This window comes from Apis mellifera, linkage group LG7 (genome assembly GCF_003254395.2).
Source record: "Apis mellifera strain DH4 linkage group LG7, Amel_HAv3.1, whole genome shotgun sequence".
NCBI classification, from domain to species: Eukaryota; Metazoa; Arthropoda; class Insecta; order Hymenoptera; family Apidae; genus Apis; species Apis mellifera.
In genome coordinates, this window is record NC_037644.1 from 1,084,390 (window position 1) to 1,104,074 (window position 19,685).

Genomic DNA, 19,685 nt, shown 5'->3' on the forward strand with positions numbered 1-19,685 from the left:
CCAAAGCTCGTCTTTCTTTTCATTCCGTAGAACCGGCGTCCACGACGACGACGACGACCATCATTTCCTACACCGATCATCTCGATTTCTCTATTTTACATCACCGACATTATCTTAGTTAGCCTTCAATTTCCTCCATGATTTAAATTATTCACGTAACCTAACGATCCTTCGTTATCGACCTGCCTCGAATCGAAAACAAGGAGTGAGAGAGAGAGAGAAGAATAAAGGAAAAGGAAGAAGGGGAAAAAGGAATCTATCACGCGAAAGGATAATTCGGTTATCAATCTTTTTTCCATTTTAACGTAACGTAACGTATCTCAAAATTCTTGAAATCTTTTTTTTTTGAAACTTTTTTAAATCCTGAAGTCGATGTATAAAATTAATACTGTAGCTAAAATTTTCTTGACATCGTTTTGAAAATCCATCGATTCGATGATTGAAACGCGGATCCATTCTGTGGAGCATGTTTTTTGATTCTCACTTCATTTCAAGTAACGTATCTCGAAATGTCGATTCTTGAAGTCTTTTCTTTCAACTTTTTTAAATCCTGAAAGGGGGCTCGATATATTACAGTACATTGGATATTTTTTACCTATAAAATAAATGGTAATTAAAATTTTCTTTCGAGGAGCATATTCGACGTTTTGAAAATTCGTCGATTCGATGGTTGAAACGCGGATCCATATTCATTCTGTTTTTAAAAAGAAAGAGATACCCTCGATCCAATCTTTTTTTAATTCTCATTTCATTTTGTAATGGAGAACAAGTAACGTAAACGTCTCAAGTCTCGAAACATCGATTCTTGCAATCTTTTCTTTCAACTTTTTTAAATGCTGAAGAAGGCTCGATATATTACGTACATTGGATATTTTTTAAAATAAAAACGATAACCAAAATTTTCTTTCTTCGAGGAGCATTCTTTCGACCATGCGAATCCACATCCACTCTGTTTTTAAAAAGAAAGAGAGATCCAATCTTTTTTTGATTCTCACTTCATTTCAAGTAACGTATTTCGAAACGTCGATTCTTGAAATCTTTTCTTTCAACTTTTTTAAATGTTAAAGGGGGGCTCGATATATTACATTGGATATTTTTTATCTATGAAATTAAAAGTAAATTAATAGTAGTCAAAATTTTCTTTCGAGGAGCATATTCGACCACATCCATTCTGTTTTTAAAAAAGAAAGAGAGATATCTTCGATCCAATCCTTTTTGATTCTCACTTCATTTCAAGAAACATCGATTCTTGAAATCTTTTCTTTCAACTTTTTTAAATGCTGAAGGAGATTACATTGGATACTTTTTATCTATGAAATGAAAACGGTAGTCAAAATTTTTTTTCGAAGAGCATATTCGACCACATCCACTCTATTTTTAAAAAAGAAAGAGAGATATCTTCGATCCAATCCTTTTTGATTCTCACTTCATTTCAAGAAACATCGATTCTTGAAATCTTTCAACTTTTTTAAATGCTGAAGGGGATTACATTGGATATTTTTTATCTGTGAAATAAAGGTAGCCAAAATTTTCTTTCGAAGAGCATATTCGACTACATCCACTCTATTTTTAAAAAAGAAAGAGATATCCTCGATCCAATCCTTTTTGATTCTCACTTCATTTCAAGAAACGTCGATTCTTGAAATCTTTCAACTTTTTTAAATGCTGAAGAGGATTATATTGGATACTTTTTATCTATGAAATGAAAACGATAGCCAAAATTTTCTTTCGAGGAGAGCATACTCGACGACGCTTTGAAAATCCATCGATTCGACGGTTGAAACGCATCGGATCCCGACACATTCACCGTGTCCACTCCGTGCGAGCCTGTTTTTAAAAAAAAGGAAGAAACAAACAACGCGAGGCGCAATCTACGTTTTTTTTAAACGGCGGACGGCTTTAAGAGCGATTCGAAGGGAGAAAATAAAACGATCGGCCCCGCTTTTAGTCGCGTCTTGTTGCGCGCGCGCCGACGATGCAAATGGCGCGGTAGCGGGTAACAAGATTGCGCGGGACATTCCATCGTGGAAGAGGTTCGCTCCACGTCTCGATAAATCTACGTTCCATCCTGGAATCGGCGGTAATTACGCCGCGGAATTTTCGTAATGGAGAACAGGCCAGTCACTATTTTATAAGCGGTCACTATTTCACAGGGGGATGAGAGAAGGGGAAAAAAGTAAAAAAACCTTGATACCAATTTCGATCTTCGACTTGTCCGCCGCCTCGACTTTTCATCAATCCTGTTTTCTCTCTTATTACCCGCCAGAGAAATGCATTTCCAAGGATAGGGAATATATTTCCTTTTCTTCGAAATCTTCCAGCGATAATTGTCAGACACTTTTTAATCCCTTTCTTCTTACCAGCCATCGATATAAACTATATATATATATATATATATATATTCAAATTTGTTCGTCTAGACGGGTAAAGGAGATGGAATAATCGGCGGTTATAACGAAGCTGTATCTATGACAAGACATAGGATGGAGAGAAATTATGGTAATTTCGAGTGGTATGGTTCTTCTCGGCTCTCCTTTATCGTCTTTTTCTTTAAATCGAATCTCTCGGATCGATACGCTATTATCTTCGCTCTTGTTCGATCGTCCCTTGCCTCGTACGCCAAGTATCGTTTAAATAAATAAAGAACAATTGTATAAATCCAATTACACAGATCCAATAGAAACCATAACTAATAGACCCATCCGTCGTTAGAGATAAATCCACTTCTCGATCGATATTAAAATATCTTTCCCTTATTCACAATATACGAAACTTTGTATTCTTAAAACTTCCTCGAGTTTTAAACTCTAGTTAGTACACCAGTTGACACCTTCCACGATAATTGAAAAAGCTTCCTCGAATCTATCCTGCGTTTTTAATTACACACAAAATACTCGACGATTATTCATAGAGAAGCGATTGAAAAGAGAAAAGAACTTGACCCAAGGGTGCAATAAATAAAACGGCGGGAAGAGAGGAGAAGCTGGCCGACTCCGCCATTATGCGCGGCGCGGCCACAAAGGGGGGAATAATTAGCGCTGCACCGTTGATAAGCCGGCCAATCTAGGCGTTTGTCATTAGCCTATCAAACCCGAATACCAAGCTCGATTTCTCCCGTTGCTCGCTTTCCTCCTTAGGGTTAAGCTAACCTTCTTCCTCTGACACGCCTACGGCGCCGTGGAAAATATGCGCCAACCACGATCGGTGCAATTAGCAGTCTTCCCCTTTCCAATTGTTTTTACGAACCAATCTCTCGAACGTTTCCCTCTTGGAAACGGATCATCAATACGGATCTTAATTAGCCAAGAATCCGAAACGAACTTTATATATTCGAATCGAATGGATATCGTAAACTCCCCATCATCATCATCATCATCCCCGAAAGAGTGGAGAAGGGTGGTCTCACCCACCCGCGCGATTACCAGCGACCACACCTCCCCAATAACAATACTCCTATACCGACAGAGAACCCCTCGAGGAGAAGAGGAAGAGGGAAGGGAAGGGAAGAGAGGAACGTGGTCGTGGCAACTCGAGGAACTGGACGAGGGAGGGAGACGACTTACACGACATACGTACGTATCGTGCCGCGTGAATTGACCGGCGAGATAAAGAGGAGGAGAGGGAGAGGAAAGTGAGAGAATACCCCGGCCGACACAGAAGCCGACGCTGCTAATGACTCTGTCCGCGGTAATCTCCCGGTGTTATCTGTCCTGGCTACCTGGGGGCCCACCTACTTCGAATCACGAAACCTGCACACGCTTCCACAACCTCGTTTCCTGCCTCCTTCCTTTCGTCCACTCCGCCTCGACTCCTCTTGGTTACCTTATTTCTCGAATTTGATTCCATTCCCTTCTTCCTTTTTCCTTTCGAAAAAGGATGTCGTGAAGAGAGATCAAAATTAAATTAAAGAGAGAAAGAAAAATAAATATCTTTAGGAGCGTCATCACACGTGAAATTTCTCGGAGTCCAAATATCCTTCGACGAGCGGAAGCTGAGAAAGAGGGAAATCCTCTCTCTCTCCCTCAGAAATCCGTGCGCACCGCAAACTAACCGCGCACAGTTGCCTTATGTACGGAGTCTCTAAGTAATCCTCGAGCCAACTTCTTAACCCTCGAAGCGCAAAAGGGCCGCCTCGAGAGAAGGAAGCGACGAGGAGGTGGAGGAAGGGCTGCCTCTTTGCCTCGCAAGCGAGTTTGTCCGCCGCGCGAGTTTCCGCGCGGAGAGGAGCCGTCGATGACGTGGAACCAGGCCGGCAAACCCTTTCGTCGCCCGAGAGAGAGAGAGAGAGAGAGAGAGAGAGAGAGAGAGAGGACTTGTTTGCCCTTCTGTAAGATCGGTTGACCAAACAACGCGGCCGGGGCCTCAACGCGTGTCCACCGTGGAATCCCTCTTACGGTATCTGTACCCTTTGTTGGCTTAGGAAGTCGAGTAGGAAGCTGGCTCTGGCAGGCAGGCCTCGCGGAGCGGGAGGATTAAAGGTTGCTCGAGTGTTTGATATCGCCTCGGATTTCAAATGTCCTCGATCGCCCGTGGGAAAACCACTCTTCGACTCTTTGTTTCCGGATTGTTTTATCAGCAGAGAATTTCCAAGAATTTTCCTGAAAAAAATCCAAGTCTTCGATCGACAGACTCGAATTAATATCATCCCGTGATACGTTCGAAAATTCGATATTCCTGAAAGAAAAAAAGGAAAAGGCGAGTAATACAAGTCGAAAACAAACAAGATCCAATCCTTGCATCTAAATCCGCCAATTAAATCTCATTCGGGAAGCCTTTTCTTGCCAATCGAAAGGATTAACGGTGAAAAAAAAGAAGAAAAAAGAGAAAGGCAGGAGGAGAGAAGGTGGAAGAAAGGCAAATAACAAATCCTTGGGGCGGGAGGGGGCAGAGGAGGGAGGGAGAAAAGACGTTAAGCCGCACGCGTGGGGGGTGTTCGGCGGGGAACGGTGGCGCCACCTCGGCAGGAAGCGGCAGAGAAGCGGAGGCAAGGCGTGTGCAGAGAGGGTGTCCTCCGTGTGTCGGGGGAGGGGGCGTAAGAAAGAAAAGGCGAGGCGCGGGGGAGGGAAGGATGGAACGCGGAAGAGGAGAGAAGGAAGGAGGTGGTCGTCCTGGTATCGACCGGCTGAAAAAGGGGTGGATTTTTCTACCCCTGGGCGGAGGACCAGCGGCGTTAGAGGGACGTGTTCCGGACTCGATTACGACTAAGCCCACCTCTGATCTCCGCGAGCGAAACCGCTCGACCGAGGACCTTCTCTCCCTCCTTTTATTTCCTCCTCCGGGGGATTCTTCCTTTTCTTTCCTCCTTCCATCTCCTCTTTTTTCGGGGGATGATCGAGGATGAAATTCAGCAAGAAAAAAGGAACTGCGTAACTATAACTTGTTGTTATATTTTAGAAAATAATCAAGGAAAAGGTAATTTTAAACCGATTCCGATATTAACTACTTAATTATTACGCGAAATTCAAGGGAATCTTTCGAAAGATTGTAAGATTTTTCAGAAAAGAAATTCAGAAAGAAAAAAGAAACTGCGTAACTATAACTTGTTGTTATATTTTCCAAATAATCAAGGAAAGAATAATTTTAAACCGATTCCGATATTAGCTACTTAATTATTACGCGAAATTCAAGGGAATCTTTCGAAAGATTGTAAGATTTTTCAGAAAAGAACTATAACTTGTTGTTATATTTTCCAAATAACCAAGGAAAGAATAATTTTAAACCGATTCCGATATTAGCTACTTAATTATTACGCGAAATTCAAGGGAATCTTTCGAAAGATTGTAAGATTTTTCAGAAAAGAACTATAACTTGTTGTTATATTTTCCAAATAACCAAGGAAAGAATAATTTTAAACCGATTCCGATATTAGCTACTTAATTATTACGCGAAATTCAAGGGAATCTTTCGAAAGATTGTAAGATTTTTCAGAAAAGAACTATAACTTGTTGTTATATTTTCCAAATAACCAAGGAAAGAATAATTTTAAACCGATTCCGATATTAGCTACTTAATTATTACGCGAAATTCAAGGGAATCTTTCGAAAGATTGTAAGATTTTTCAGAAAAGAACTATAACTTGTTGTTATATTTTCCAAATAACCAAGGAAAGAATAATTTTAAACCGATTCCGATATTAGCTACTTAATTATTACGCGAAATTCAAGGGAATCTTTCGAAAGATTGTAAGATTTTTCAGAAAAGAACTATAACTTGTTGTTATATTTTCCAAATAACCAAGGAAAGAATAATTTTAAACCGATTCCGATATTAGCTACTTAATTATTACGCGAAATTCAAGGGAATCTTTCGAAAGATTGTAAGATTTTTCAGAAAAGAACTATAACTTGTTGTTATATTTTCCAAATAACCAAGGAAAGAATAATTTTAAACCGATTCCGATATTAGCTACTTAATTATTACGCGAAATTCAAGGGAATCTTTCGAAAGATTGTAAGATTTTTCAGAAAAGAACTATAACTTGTTGTTATATTTTCCAAATAACCAAGGAAAGAATAATTTTAAACCGATTCCGATATTAGCTACTTAATTATTACGCGAAATTCAAGGAAATCTTTCGAAAGATTGTAAGATTTTTCTCTCCTCGAATTATTCTCCGAAATCGTGAACGATCGGAAAAAAGACTGAACGAAAGCTTGGAAAACTGCCGCCTAATTACGAAGAATCAACGGTCAACGACCCGTCCTCGTTGAGTGATTCCGGTCGATCGGTGAATTTGTAAAGCGAAAATCGCTCGCCCGTTCCGTGTCCCACGCGGCGTTCTGAATAGAAAACGGCGCGAGTCAATCGTGGCGGGCAAACTTGGACACTGTCTCGGTTCCCCGGAATCCAATTAATCCCCGGATCGGATCTAAGTTCGGGGAAGCGGCGCGTGGGAGCGCTCGCGTCCCCTTTCTTGGAACAAATTAGAATATAACGTAACGCTTACTGCGACTGTCATCACTTTCAATGCTCCTTGTTCGAAACGAATACAATTTTAACTTCACCTTACCTCGTATAACTTGTATAATGTAACATAATTCAACAGGTTTTTCCAATTTAATGGAAACAATTTTGGAACATAATTCAACAGGTTTTTTCAATTTAATGGAAACAATTTTGGAAAAATTGGAAATGAAAAAAAAAGTGGTTCACCAGTTTACTTGTTGTATAGATTTCAAAAATCAAACTGTTTGTTTGATCGATATCTTTTCGTTTAATTTAATCCGAATTTAAATTACTTCATCCCCGAGATTATTTTAAATCATCTTTGATTTTAAATCAATAAAGTTTTAAAATTGAGACTCTTTCGAAAAGAAGAGTAAGAATGGCTCGTTCGAAATAACAAATCACCAGCAGGAATTTTCGTTCCTTCGTCCTGGAACTAGAAAAGATCCGAGGGAAAGGAAAGATGGATCCTCCCGGGGGCTTTCTCCGCCACTTTGCCCGGCCGGAAGCTAATTGGCCCGAATCGAGGGTGGCTTTTCCATCATCCGGTTCACGGCATTATGGCCGACTCGCACGTGAGCCGGCCGGCCAATGGGAACGCGCGAGTCCCATCCACTCGGGCTCCCGCCGATGTTCCTCGCTCCTTCCCTTCCTTCCCTCCGCTTCCCTCCTTCGCCCCGATTCCGCCCGATCGGACGCGATAAAACGCGATCCACCGCTCGATAAACGTGTCCTGTGTTATCGCGCAAGAGGGTGCTTCTTCCTCCTTCCCTTCCATTTTCTAACGATCCTCTCTTAGGGGAAGTTAGACCGTGTTGCGTTAATAAGCGGCTCGAGAATCAACGAATTAGGGAATTAGGGGAAGGAGGGAATGCAAGGGTTTCATTTCAGAAAAAAATTAAGAATAAAAGATTGAATGTAAAGGGAACTTTCTCCATTTCCTTCGACTAATAAAATAAAATTTCCAACGAATCGTGCAAACGATCCATGAAAAATATATATTTAAAAAATCCTATTCCAAAGTTTTACACCTTCAATTTTATTATTTATTTTAAAATAATTGGCGAGATCTATACACGTAGCATAGAGTAATATACGAAGAGACGAATGGAATATTTTCGTAGAACAAGCAGCTCTTCTCGAAAGAGTATCGTCTATCGGCTGCCTCGGTTAATAATCGTAAATTAGCGGGGAAGGGAGAGGGTGGAGGAGGAGGAGGAGGGGTGTCGAGCGGGTCACGATAGTCACCTATTTACTTTCATTCAATGATCAAAGAACCGCGTTGGGCCGATAACGCTTATCTGGCTGCGGACAGTGGGCCCCATTCAGTCTTTTTCGATCCCTCCTTCGCCCTCGGCGATCGCGTCAATTTCCCCGCTGCGGTTCCGTCCATCCCGCTCGCCGAATTCGGGGGCCGACAATTATTAATCCGGTTTTTCGTTCAATTGAATTGGTAAAGAATCGCTGGAACAGGTGGTCGGGATTTCTGTTTTTCTTTTTCCTTTTTGACGAAATCTTTCAAACTTGTAAATTGCATAGAAATCGAAGGTTCTTTTTCAGATTTCAATACGTTTCTCATCCTGTTTCGGGAAAAAATGAAATTCGACGTGACTGGATACTGGTTTTAGAAAGAGAGAGAGAGAGAGAGAGGAGGTATTAAATATTGTTTACTCTACGACCACGTCAGCTCCCCACTACGAGTGCCGACAAGGTGGCTGAATAAGTTGATTAGTGAATCGATTGAGGAAATTGATAATAATGAGGATGTGAAACGAGTGATTCTCCTGCCTCTCCTTTTGCAATCGTTAAAATCGATCCTATCTTATCGATATCGCTCTAATCTCCTTTTATCAACGTGTCCTTGTCTTATTCGTCTTACGAATCCTTGGATCGTACATAAAAATAATTGTCGAGTATACAAACAGTCTTCTCCCTCTTCCTACAATTTTTCCTCCAAGCCGATAATAATCCTTGAAAAGAAAAAAAGGAAAAGGAAATTCAAACATATCGCAAATGTAAACATTTCACCCTTCGTTCGACTATTTCCACCGCGAAGGGAGACAAAAGAAAAGAGGGAGGGGGTGAAGAAAAGAAAGAGAAAGAGGCAATATTCGAAGGATCCTCGGATGATATCGAGGGGGAGGAGGAAACACGCCGATCGAGGCTCCTTTTGAGGAAGCGACCACCCCCTCGAACCAGCAGGGAGGGAAAAAAATCAGGCGGTGGAAAACGTTAAACGGAAATCAGTCGTCCGCTCACAAAGAGCCGACGTTTCTGGCCGGGGGTGGCGGAGGGGAAGAAAAACTCTTTGACGATTGGGAGAGAAACGCTCGAAAAGATGGAAAACGGCCGCTGGTGCATTGCTGGGGGTGGAGAAGGGGTAAGTGTGAAATTGCCACGAAAGGAATACCAGAATTTCTTCTCCCTCTCTCTCTCTCTGTAATTCTTCTCTGTCTATTTCGCCAATGGCCGGTTGATATCGAATTTTTCCCAATCTTTTATCGAGCACAAGATTTCTCGAGGAATTAAGGAAAATGCGGTGGAAAATGTCGTTCAGTCGGGAATCGAATTGTGAGATTTTCCACGGAATCAAGATAAGAAAAAAAAAATTTACGTGGAAATTTCTCGAAATAAAATTGTACGCGTGATCCTGTTGTTGTATCTCGGCTTAATTGGAAAATTGTGAGGGGAAACTGTGCGTTGCAGAACACGGTAATCACGTTTTCTCCTTCGACGATTGGCGGCGAATAAAAAAAAAAAAAAAAAAGGGAAAAAAGTGCTCGATTGTCGCGTTCGGTATTGTGCACGCGATAAAACCTCGTTAAAACCTCGTCGCTCGTTAACCGATCAATTACAAATTTATTATCCTATACCGAGGCGAATAATAAAACGGCGAAACGTCGAAAACGTGGCGCAAAAAGTAAAGGAGCTTCGTTATCTTGGCGACTCGTGACAAACAAGATAAAACGGCCGCGTACGCGATTCTTACGAAACTGTCATACTTTTACCAATTTTGTCCTCGTTAAAGAGGCGATTAAAAGAGGCGAACGAAACTCTGGTTTTTCTATCATTCCTTAAATCCTCCTAAGTAAAGTGATAAGTGGCGAGCGAGAGAGAGAGATAATTGATATAAAATGCCACGTTCAATCTCGCGAATTAAATATTTCGCAGGCCAAGAGAAAGATATTTGAATTTTGTAACAATAATTATAAAGCGTGGTAAATGGATTAGCAATAATAAACTTTAATCTTTCAATTTATTAACTCGAATCGACAGATCTAGAGGATACATTTACCAAGAAGAATACTCTCTGATCATCTACATACGACATTTCTTCTTCGAATAATTTTCAATCATCTATAAATATATTAATTATCGAATATTCTTCGAGAAATACAAAAAGAACGAATTCCAATCCCTACCAAAAATCTCTCAGATTTAATTGTTAAACAATTTTTAAACGAAGAAAACAATTTTCATCCCCAAATTTCACGACGAGAAAAATCCCACAGACTGTGTTCCCTAATCGCGCGCGATTTCCATAACGATTTCCCTGCCCATTTCTCCCGTCGAAAACACCTCCAAGCTTCCCCCCTCATTCCCAATCGAGGATCACGGCGATCGACAATGGTGCTGATTGAAACCAATTATCGGACCTTTCTTCCTCCTACTTTTTAACTTACCGCCGCCGCGGCCACACACCCTTGTCGTTCGCTTCCGCTCGAGATACCGCCGACCCTGTGATTTCTACTACTACTTGGGGTGACGGGGTCAAACGTGGTGAAAAAGTAAAAAAAAAAAAAGGAAGAAAAGAGAAAGGAAGGAAGGAAGACGGGGGGAGGGAATGAATACACCCCCGCTTTTCGTTTTCGGCTCGCGTTTTCGTCTTTGACCAACCCCCGCTAATCAAGCCTTGCTTTTTTCGAATACAAACGAATACTACCCTCTGGATGGGGATATTTTTCTTAAGCTCGAAAATACCAACGCTGACCATCGTCGATTATTCTTCCGGCGCAGCCAGTGAATTCGAATTCGAATTCGGTGTGTAATTTGGAAGAAGAATAGCGTAAAATCCGGGATGGATATTATTTATTGTTATTCCGTGATGTTTTATCGTTTCTTTTCTTTTTTTATCAACTATGCTTGTTTTAGAAATAAATTTTGTCCCATTTCTCGAGTGGTGATTTTCTTCTTCATTATTGAATATAATTCTTTCTATTCGAAATGTTTTATACGATAGAACAGATTGACAAATAAATAGGAGACAATTATGAAAAAAGCTAGCTAAATATCGTAGATGAATCTTTGGGAAAAATAAATTTTCCAAAAAAATTCTTTCTAAAGAAACTTATTCGTCGCCATTCTAAACGGGAGGCAAATTCTTTAGAAAAAGAAGAAGAAGAAGGAAAAAAAACGCGGCCAATAAAATATATAATTCTAAAAATAAGCGTTGCAAATGTCAAGCGGGATATCGAAATAAAAATCGAAAACGAAATCCGGGAATCGGATTTTTACTTTCCGAATAATTAAGAAATTATTCCCGTCGCAGCAATAAATTCATTAAAAAGGCAGACAACCGCGTCGAGATCAATGACGATTAGGAGAGGAAAGAGAGCCAAAGAGCCGCCTTTCGCCACCTCTTTTTTTTCTCTCCCCCCTCCTAACATCGAGAACAATTTTATTCTTTCTCGCGGCAATAAAACTAAGCGGCGATGTTTAAAGAGGAACTTGACGATAAACCTTAACGATTAACCTTCTTCTTCTCCTCCGATCTGATACAAATTTCCAACCAAAAAAAAGAAACCATCACAGCTTCCGCGTAATAATAGAAGAGAAAAAGCTCGTAATTTACGTCGCTGAGATGAGACACACACACACACTCGTAGCGAGACAAGAAACTGAAAAAAGATGGACGATCGATAATTAAACCCGTTCCAAGACGACGAGAAAAAATCGTAAATATTACTCTTCCACGGAAAGAAGATAAACAGGAGGGGTTAAGGGGTTTGTATGGAAACGCGGACGTGTGTCTCTTTTCCCCGATACTATTGAGCTAGAAAAGAAAAGAAGAAAGAAAAAAAAAAACTTCAAAGCTGAACAGTCGGATTTCATGGAGCGGAATTTATCGGAAGAATTATCCGTGACCCCGAAGAGAGGACGGATAACCTCTCTAGGTTCGGGACCGGGCCTCTCCTCCTATCTCCTCTCAATAACTCGTCGCAACGAGATGTTGATGGCCGGTTATAATTGATGGTTTGTCGGCTTACTTCTCTCTCCCTCTCTCTCTTTTCGATGATCGAAAAGAGTTTGTGGAAATTTGAATATACTTGAACATATTCAAAGAACAAAATATTGCAGATATATATTCGAAAGAATCGACGATAATATATACATCTTCCTTATTTAAAATATTCCAAACTGGTTATTCCGAAAAGTGGCGAGAAATCTCGAGAAACGAGAAAAAGAGAAAGAGAGAGAGAGGACTTCTGCCGGAGAATCAATCGGGAAACGAACGGTCGTTGGTGGTGTGTAATTAGACGTATTTGCGGAGTGGCGTCGAGGGAGTGGCGCAAAAGGTGTCCGCGGGCCCCAGGAAGCGCGAGAGAAGAGAGGGATGAAGGAGGACGGACGGATGGAGGGGCGGAGGGAAGGAGAGGCCGTGCAAACACGCAGAGTCGTCTCCCACGGAGGCAGTAAGCGAGAGTTCGAGGTCCTAAAACATTCAAACGACAAACAACAAGGAGTCGCCTTTCCGAGCGGCTGTCGTTCGAGCGTCCGCTAATGGAGTTTGCGCGGCGGCCCCTCTGATGTCCGATCGACGAACATCCGTGTCCCCTGGGCCCTCCACCCGGGTAACAGGCGCCGCGAGTTGCCCGCGCAAACACCGCGTCCCTCGAAATCCTCCTCCTCTGGCTTCCGTTCGAGAATTTCAACCGACCAGCAGTTCAACAGTTTCGCGCGCGAGTTTTAAATTTAATTCTCGACGAGAAGAAGATTTCGAATGATTTCGTAATAAATTGTTTTTCAGAAAAGTTTCTCCTCTCTCTTTCTTCTTTTCAAAGGGAAAAAAATTCCTATGTATGTTCAACCGACGAGCAGTTCAACAGTTTCGCACGCTAGTTTTAATTCTCGAGAGAAGAAGATTTCGAATGATCGAAAGAATAAGTAATAAATTGTTTTTCCTCTCTCTTTCTTCTTTTCAAAGGGAAGAAAATTCTTATGTATATTCAAACGACGAGCAGTTCAACAGTTTCGCGCTTTTAAATTTAATTCTCGACGAGAAGAAGATTTCGAATGATCGAAAGAATAAGTAATAAATTGTTTTTCCTCTCTCTTTCTTCTTTTCAAAGGGAAGAAAATTCCTATGTATGTTCAACCGACGAGCAGTTCAACAGTTTCGCGCGCGAGTTTTAAATTTAATTCTCGACGAGAAGAAGATTTCGAATGATCGTAATAAATTGTTTTTCAGAAAAGTTTTTCCTCTCTCTTTCTTCTTTTCAAAGGAAAGAAAATTCCTATGCATGTTCAACCGACGAGCAGTTCAACAGTTTCGCACGCTAGTTTTAATTCTCGAGAGAAGAAGATTTCGAATGATCGAAAGAATAAGTAATAAATTGTTTTTCCTCTCTCTTTCTTCTTTTCAAAGAGAAGAAAATTCTTATGTATGTTCAACCGACAAGTAGTTCAACAGTTTCGCGCGCGAGTTTTAAATTTAATTCTCGACGAGAAGAAGATTTCGAATGATCGAAAGATCGTAATAAATTGTTTTTCAGAAAAGTTTTTCCTCTCTCTTTCTCCTTTTCAAAGGGAAGAAAATTCCTATGTATGTTCAACCGACGAGCAGTTCAACAGTTTCGCGCGCGAGTTTTAAATTTAATTCTCGAGGAGAAGAAGATTTCGAATGATCGAAAGATCGTAATAAATCGTGCCTTGTTTTTTTCAGAAAAGTTTCCTTTCTCTTTCTTCTTTTCAAAGGAAAGAAAATTCCTATGTATATTCAACCGACGAGCAGTTCAACAGTTTCGCGCGCTAGTTTTAATTCTCGAGAGAAGAAGATTTCGAATGATCGAAAGAATAAGTAATAAATTGTTTTTCCTCTCTCTTTCTTCTTTTCAAAGGGAAGAAAATTCTTATGTATATTCAAACGACGACCAGTTCAACAGTTTCGCGCTTTTAAATTTAATTCTCGACGAGAAGAAGATTTCGAATGATCGAAAGATCGTAATAAATCGTGCTTTGTTTTTTTCAGAAAAGTTTCCTCTCTCTTTCTTCTTTTCAAAGGGAAGAAAATTCCTATGTATGTTCAAACGACGAGCAGTTTAACAGTTTCGCGCGCGAGTTTTAAATTTAATTTTCGACAAGAAGAAGATTTCGAATGATCGTAATAAATTGTTTTTCAGAAAAGTTTTTCCTCTCTCTTTCTTCTTTTCAAAGGGAAGAAAATTCCTATGTATGTTCAACAATTTCGCGCGCGAGTTTTAAATTTAATTCTCGAGGAGAAGAAGATTTCGAATGATCGAAAGATCGTAATAAATCGTGCCTTTTTTTCAGAAAAGTTTTTCCTCTCTCTTTCTTCTTTTCAAAGGGAAGAAAATTCTTATGTATGTTCAACCGACAAGTAGTTCAACAGTTTCGCGCGCGAGTTTTAAATTTAATTCTCGACGAGAAGAAGATTTCGAATGATCGAAAGATCGTAATAAATTGTTTTTCAGAAAAGTTTTTCCTCTCTCTTTCTCCTTTTCAAAGGGAAGAAAATTCCTATGTATGTTCAACCGACGAGCAGTTCAACAGTTTCGCGCGCGAGTTTTAAATTTAATTCTCGAGGAGAAGAAGATTTCGAATGATCGAAAGATCGTAATAAATCGTGCCTTGTTTTTTTCAGAAAAGTTTCCTCTCTCTTTCTTCTTTTCAAAGGGAAGCAAATTCCTATGTATGTTCAACCGACGAGCAGTTCAACAGTTTCGCGCACTAGTTTTAATTTTCGAGAGAAGAAGATTTCGAATGATCGAAAGAATAAGTAATAAATTGTTTTTCCTCTCTCTTTCTTCTTTTCAAAGGAAAGAAAATTCCTATGCATGTTCAACCGACGAGCAGTTCAACAGTTTCGCGCGCTAGTTTTAATTCTCGAAGAGAAGAAGATTTCGAATGATCGAAAGAATAAGTAATAAATTGTTTTTCCTCTCTCTTTCTTCTTTTCAAAGGGAAGAAAATTCCTATGTATGTTCAACCGACGAGCAGTTCAACAATTTCGCGCGCTAGTTTTAATTCTCGAGGAGAAGAAGATTTCGAATGATCGAAAGAATAAGTAATAAATTGTTTTTCAGAAAAGTTTTTCCTCTCTCTTTCTTCTTTTCAAAGGGAAGAAAATTCATGTGTATAAACGGGAGGATCCTCACGGAATTTCGAGACTTGTGTCCCCCGGATATAATAACGATTCGGATGACGGTCGCTATGTTGGTAGGAGGGGTTAGTTAATTGAAAAGTGGCGCGGCTTTTTAACGAAGGCAGGCAACTTGAAACGGCGGTTCGACGAATCGGCTGCCAGCTCTTCGCGAAATCTAATTATCACCCGAGGTGATAAGATTCTCGAGAGGCTTTTTTATAGGCGCCTCTAATTCGGAACAGCTGCGCCGCGATCCATTTTTACCAGATTTAATCTGATTCAACTCGGTTTATAGTCTCCTCCCTTTCTTCCTTTTCCCCCCTTCTTATGCTGATCTCCAATCGAAAAAAGGAAAGATAGAAACACGCTAGAAATTATCCGACTTTCTCTAAATCGTTTCCTTTTTTTATATCTAAAAATCTTTCATCTTCTCATCGTATTTGTCCAATAAGATTTGTTTTAAACAAATTTTAAACTCATTAATGTATATTTTATTATAATTATATTAAATTTTCGCCAATTACTTCGATTCTCTCTCTCTTAAATTTCCCAATCACGTTGAAAGAAGAGGCTTTATAAGAAATAAAAAAAACAATATTGACTCGGAAACAGGTAGGATCGGCCTTGATGCGTTTCGAAGAAATCGAGGCGCCGATCGGTCAGAAATTTTCTTCGGGATCCTTCGAATTCCACGCGCGGCCGTCATTCCATTGCTCGCGGTTACCATCGTCGGCCATTAGTCGACACGCTATAATGGAGCCAGAATTTTCTTCTCTCCGCTATCGTGAACAACCGTTTCCACTCACGTCACCCATCCGTTTCCTTCCTTCCTATGATTCGATTTTTTTAAAAATCGAAAAAAAATAAACTAAATAATTCCTGTCTCGACAATCTCGAAATCGGAGAGGAAAACGGCAGCCTCTCTTCTTCAATCCTCGAAACGAGGATTTTTCGTTCGAATTTCGTTCGTTCGCCCGATTAAGGGGAAGGCAGATGCGCGGAAGGCAGAAGCCGGAAATCCACGAATCGGCGGATTTCCTCGTAGCTGGGTGGCGCCATTCAACCCTCCTCCCCCCCCGAATCTTTGAATCTTTGCCGAGGCCAGACGTCTATATCGCGCGGGAAAAGGGACGGTGGAAGAAGAGGCGCTCATTATGTTTCGGTAATTGGCCGAATCCAGCCATGTTTTCAATTTGCTCAAAGGCGCCGCTTGTGCAACACCCCCCCTCCGAAACGGGCCAAAAACGGGCCGACGTTCTCCAAAGAGGGGACGGAGAACCGTTTCGCAAAGCCTTTTGGACGTCTTTTTGCGCGAGAAATTTATCGAGGAACGACAAGAGTTCGATAAGAGAGATTGATATCGACGTTGTAATTTCTGAGTAAAAATCGAAATGAGAGCAATCGAACAAGTTGTGCGCGAGAATGAATCTGGAGAGAAGAGTAGAGAACTCGATGCGATGAATAATTGAGTCGAACTTGTAAATATATCCAAGAGATGAAAATGTATGAATCTACTTTTGAACTAGTAGAATTGTTTCATTTATTCAGGGGGAGGGAGGAAAAAGGAAAAAGTTGTTATAGGCCTGGGAAACGATGATAGTGGTAAGTTCAATTTCCGGGTCGGTATTCGCGAGAAACGTATGAAAAGGGGGACTATTTTATCCTCCTTCGCGTTCGACACATATTGCCAGTTTCTATAAATAACACTCTATAGACGTTCGTGACGACGAATCAACACTCCATTGACCAAACGTCGGGTCGTTTTTAGCTTCAAATAGAGGCGACATGATATTTTTATTAAACTCTCTTCTTTCTTTCTTTCTTTTTCAAATGCACAAATGCTTTGGAAAATGTTTCTCCATGGATAGAGTAAGCGTGTAATAAAATATTTTTTTACCAGGAATGATTAAGAAAGAAAAATAGAGAGAGAGAGAGGTTTATCCGGCACGATATACTTAAACAGCGAGGGACTTAGTTTTATCGAATGGCGTGTTTCTCTCATCGCGTGTCGAAAACTTTCGTACGAAGCTCGAGTCTTTATTTGACTTGTTTCCACGCTCGAGTAATATTTACCCTATCTTCTAATACGCCTCTTGTTGGGTTGCTCCTTCACGCATTGGCTCCGGCTATTTGCGTTAGGAAGTGGCTTTGAATCGTTGTTTTTCGCCTTTTTTTTCTCTCTCTCCTACTGTTTTTTGCATTTAGTTAATTCTCTCAAGTGAAAGGAAACCGATGTAAGATCGCGAAACAGATTCTCGAGAATCGATGCTCTATCAGCATCTTTCTTTCTTTCTCTCTCGTTCCTTCTCCTTAATCTCCTCCTTAATAAAATCGATACTTTTGATCATTTTTAAAAAAACCTGGCATTTTCCTATCCCAGAGAAAAGAAGGAAGGAAGGAATTTGATAAAACTCTCCGTAAAAGATCGTTCTGAGAAACGAGAAATGATGTAAGTAGCTGGCTGAATCTGGAAAGAAAAGCGCGGGACGACGGCTGGGTTGGACGACGGCCATGTTGAAAAATTGAGTTGAAATGATAAAACGCGATCTGGGGGGCAGGGGGGAAGGGGGAGGGCGTTTAATGGGTCCGCTTCGTCGGGACGGCTTCCTGCTTAACGCCGAGCCACTCGGCCACGTCCGCTCGTTCCCCAATTCGCTCCTTCCCTTCCCCCCTCCTCCCTGTCTCGCTGCCCCGGCCATCGGCCCGCCAATCATAATTTCTATCAGAGCCACCTCCGGGTGACGATAGCCGACAATTCACGTGATTGCCCGGACGCCTTTTGTCTCCGCTGCCCCCGTCGCTTCGGCCAATCTTGCCACGCGTTCCGACCACGCGATGCCTCCTCTCTCTCTCTCTCTATCTTCCTCGCCGATTCTCTTATTCTCAACACGATTTTATCCTATCCGAATATGAGAATTTGATTTCTTTTTCAAGATGTTCGAAATAATAACACATGTGATGTTTGGAGTTTGGAAAAGATTAGAAAAGGCCTCTGTCTTTACTCAATTCCAAGATTTATATAAAGTATTTAGCCAAGGAAAGTTTGAAAACAAGAAAAGGAAGGGGGAATTTTTAAATTCTTCTTTCCTTGGCAAATGATAAAATTGGCTCTAAAAGAAACGTCCCTCTCTTGAGAAAAATTATATAGAAAACGTTTCGAGCTTCACAATAATTCCGATCCTGTTCCAGTGACGTCATAATAATGTGATGTTTGGAGTGGAAAAGATTAGAAAAGGCCTCCGTCTTTACTCAATTCCAAGTAGATTTATATAAAGTATTTCCTTTTTTAAAGGAAAGTTTGAAACGAGAAAAAGAAGGGGGAATTTTTAAACTCTTCTTTCCTTGGCAAATGATGAAATTGGCTCTGTGTAAAAGAAACGTCCCTCTCTTGAGAAAAATTATACAGAAACGACGAAAACGTTTCGAGCTTCACAATAATTCCGATCCTGTTCCAGTGACGTCATAATAACGTGATGTTTGGAGTTTGGAAAAGATTAGAAAAGGCCTCTGTCTTTACTCAGTTCCAAGTAGATTTATATGAAGTATTTAGCCAAGGAAAGTTTGAAAACAAGAAAAGGAAGAGGGAATTTTTAAATTCTTCTTTCCTTGGCAAATGATAAAATTGACTCTGTGTAAAAGAAACGTCCCTCTCTTGAGAAAAATTATATAGAAAACGTTTCGAACTTCACAATAATTCCGATCCTGTTCCAGTGACGTCATAATAACGTGATGTTTGGAGTTTGGAAAAGATTAGAAAAGGCCTCTGTCTTTACTCAGTTCCAAGATTTATATAAAGTATTTAGGCAAGGAAAGTTTGAAACTTGAAAACGAGAAGAAGAAGGGGGAATTTTTAAATTCTTCTTTCCTTGGCAAATGATAAAATTGGCTCTGTGTAAAAGAAACGTCCCTCTCTTGAGAAAAATTATACAGAAACGACGAAAACATTTCGAGCTTCACAATAATTCCGATCCTGTTCCAGTGACGTCATAATAACGTGATGTTTGGAGTTTGGAAAAGATTAGAAAAGGCCTCTGTCTTTACTCAATTCCAAGTAGATTTATATAAAGTATTTCCTTTTTTAAAGGAAAGTTTGAAACTTGAAAACGAGAAAAAGAAGGGGGAATTTTTAAATTCTTCTTTCCTTGGCAAATGATAAAATTAGCTCTGTGTATTGAGAAAAAGAAACGTCCTTCTCTTGGGAAAAATTATACAGCAACGACGAGAACGTTTCGGTATCGAGCTACCCTTCACAATGATTCAGATCCTGTTCCAGTGACGTCACGTCATTCACCGCCACCGTTTCAGAAAACCAACCGCGTAGAAATGTAGAAAATCACGCGGCGTTTCTGGAAAAAAA

The 19,685-nt window shown here is 40.4% G+C and overlaps 1 protein-coding gene across 3 annotated transcripts in view; it reads right to left on the bottom strand.

Annotated features, from left to right (window-relative positions):
* The window catches only part of LOC726842 (optomotor-blind protein), a 113,200-nt gene that overhangs the window by 15,115 nt on the left and 78,400 nt on the right, over window positions 1-19,685 (bottom strand). The window lies entirely within an intron of this gene.